This window comes from Impatiens glandulifera, chromosome 4, assembly GCF_907164915.1.
Source record: "Impatiens glandulifera chromosome 4, dImpGla2.1, whole genome shotgun sequence".
Taxonomy (NCBI): Eukaryota; Viridiplantae; Streptophyta; class Magnoliopsida; order Ericales; family Balsaminaceae; genus Impatiens; species Impatiens glandulifera.
Window position 1 is genome coordinate 38,228,556 of NC_061865.1, and position 3,340 is coordinate 38,231,895.

At 25.7% G+C, this 3,340-nt stretch overlaps 1 non-coding gene across 1 annotated transcript; it reads left to right on the forward strand.

Moving 5' to 3' along the window:
• The first annotated feature begins 1,661 nt into the window (after positions 1-1,661).
• TRNAK-CUU lies at positions 1,662-1,735 on the forward strand. Its single transcript has one exon. It is a non-coding gene; the product is annotated as a tRNA-Lys (tRNA).
• Positions 1,736-3,340: the final 1,605 nt, after the last annotated feature.

Consider the following 3,340-nt stretch of genomic DNA (forward strand, 5'->3'; position numbering starts at 1 on the left):
CGGACACAACCATGAGAGTTTGACATGTATCAGGAAGAATTCTATGTGAAAATGTGTAATCGTTTACACAAAAGGCAGAATAGTTCAAGGACATCAAGTTTACTAATCAGCTAGTAAAGTTATATGATTTCATAAGGGAATGTTCAAAGGGTTACACCTACCTCTCCAAAAGGCAGAATAGTTCAAGGACATCAAGTTTACTAATCAGCTAGTAAAGTTATATGATTTCATAAGGGAATGTTCAAAGGGTTACACCTACCTCTCCTATATATAATTCAACTGTTGAACCTTTCACCGGGTTAATCTTTCAAATTCCATTAATGAATGGAAATTAGAATGTGGGTAATAAAATCAAATCAAATCAAATCAAATTCAAATAAAATTCAAACGTGAATTAAAGGGTGAAATTTGATCCAAATGTATAATTTGAATCAATTAATTTAAATGAATTGATCTAAAATGCCTTGATGACCAATTAATAAAATGTTGTTAAATTGTAATGTAACTTACATTAGTTTATTAGTATTATTATTATTTATGATAATTAATATTATTATTAACAAATTGGAAAACCATGTAACGTTAGTATTGAATTGTAAATACCTTAATTATTTTGGCAAACAATTACTCTTTAATGAAGAGAAAAACGTTAAGGTAATGAAGAGGCAGACAATGTCAACCGTTGGATGAAATGATGATTTTATTTAATTGTTTAACTTTTCAACAATATAATATCTCTCGTCTCTAATCTAAAACTTCACTTCATCCTTTATATTTTTCACTCTAGAATTCCAAAAGCCCTCTTCTTGTTTTGCTAGTGTTCTTCGAGTTCTTTGCTCGATATTTCCGTTGAAACCTGGTGATAGTTCAGGTACGCTGATCAAGTTTGACGAGTAGTGATTTCAGTGCAGAATCACTACTGGATTCGTTGTACCCTGGGAGACAGCCATGTACGATAAGCTTCATCACAAACGGGAGACGATTGAACTGTTTTAAGGGAATATATCTAACACATGCCTCGAATCAACATCTCAATCGGTGATTTCGTTCTTCGTATATTTAATTTTATTTAATTTATTTGTAACATCATATGTATATATATTTCCTGTTATTCAAGACAAAATATCTAACACTTCCATCCCATTAATCTCATCCAAATCGGATATAGTATTCTATAGCATGTTTCACTCCTCTTCACCCTATTTTATGACTACTACTGCTAGCAACAGACTCCATCTTCTCCTGATGATGGCTCACAAATTATGCTTAGAGGATCAGGGAAGTAGACTTCTTCCTTCACTATCAAATTATGTCTCTTTTTGCCTTGGGCAGCTGAAAAAACATTGTGCATAACTCCTTGTCAATCGGGCATCATTTAGCATCGGGATTTGCCTAAATATAAAATAAATTCGTAGTACAAAATATCAAAATCCCAAAAAAATAAGAGATGGGGATATTTTCGTCATTACAAAACAGTATCTTAACTTAACCAATATTTTCCAAGATTCATCCTTAGCACTTGGCAGAGATTGTGCTCGTCGGTTCCTCCCATATGAAAACACTATGTTTGATGTTGTTTCTAATTTTTTTTTTTTTTTATAGAGATACACTTAAAAATATATTAATTTATTATGAATGAATGAATTTGTTAAGAATATATAGCTGGAATAGCTCAGTTGGTTAGAGCGTGTGGCCCTTAACCACAAGGTCGGAGGTTCAAGCCCTCCTTCTAGCGTTTTTGGTCCTCTAAGAAGCACTCGTTTTTTATCGTAGTCAAACATTATAATTCATAATGATATTATCATTCTTGATTCATTTTGTAAATTCGGTGAAATCGGTCGGAGAATTAATAGTCATTCTTGAAGATATATGAACTTGATAATTCGTTAGGAAACGTTTTTGTAATTTTATGTTCTGTGAATTTTTTAGTCATTAAATAACATTCACAAATAACAACTAAACTAAAATTAAGGAACTTGCTAATAAATGAAGCTAAAATTAAAGAAAGTACTAAAAAAAAATGGTGCATAACTAATGATATAAACAAAAGTAGTAAATAAGTCCACATTTGATGTCGCAACTAGTGTTCTTCTCGGTCTTGCGAATAATTATTCTCTACTTCAAATAAGAGAAAAAATATTTTAGGAATTTGACTCAAACTATAACTCTACTTGTTATCTAACCATAATATTAAAACAAAATTAATATAAAATATTTTAATTGTGAAAATTATTCACCACTATCTTTTAAACAATATTTATGCATTACCAATATAATATTTTATACTTAAAGTAAGATTATATTTATTCGCATAGATTCTCATTTCTTTAAGACACGTCTAACTAATTGCTTTTGTAAATAAAGACCACAATTTTTTTTCAAATTAGAGATGAAAAATAAAAATTTATTTGATTAAAAACTAAACAGATACCTAACAAATAAAAAAAAAATATACGTGATATAAATTATATAGAAATATAAATTTTAACGATGTATAAATAATATATGATAGTATAAATTGTATAGGTTATTAATTTTTTATATTAATTATAAAATAAATTTTATATTAATTATAAATTGTTTTTATAAATAAATACCACAAATTTTTTTTAAATTAGAGGTGAAAATAAAAATTTATTTGATTGAAAACTAAACAAATACCTATCGAATAAAAAATATACGTAATCTAAGTCAAAGAATAAAGGTAGCATTTGATACGTGATATAAGTTTTATAGAAATATAAATTTTAACGAGGTATAAATAGTATAAGGTAGTATAAATTATTAATTTTTATATTAATTATAGGAAATGATATAAGTTATATATGGTTTATAATTTTGTGTTTGAAATAGTATAAGAATATAATATAAGTTATATAAATATGAATTTAAAATTATTATTATTATACTGTTATAATTTAATAATTAATGTAATTTTAGTTTAGATATAAAATAATTATAATATAAATGGTAAATTATATTTATTTAATTTAAATATTATTAATAATTATAATAACATAAATTTAAAATATAAATAATATATAAAATAAACAATATTATTATTAATATAAGTAAATATAAAAAATAACAATTAATAAAATTATGAACAAAATATCTGGACGGCCCTTTAATTACTCTGATAGCTTACTTTTAGGCCTCAAATTAATTTTTAAAACAAATCGCTACTTTAACTTTTAGAAAGGTCACTAATGACCTTTCCGACAACTTTTTAGTTAAACATAACTGTTTAAGCATAAAAAATTATTTTTTATATATATTATCTTTAATTATTATTTTTTATAAATACATATACAATTATTAAATCACTTATATATATATA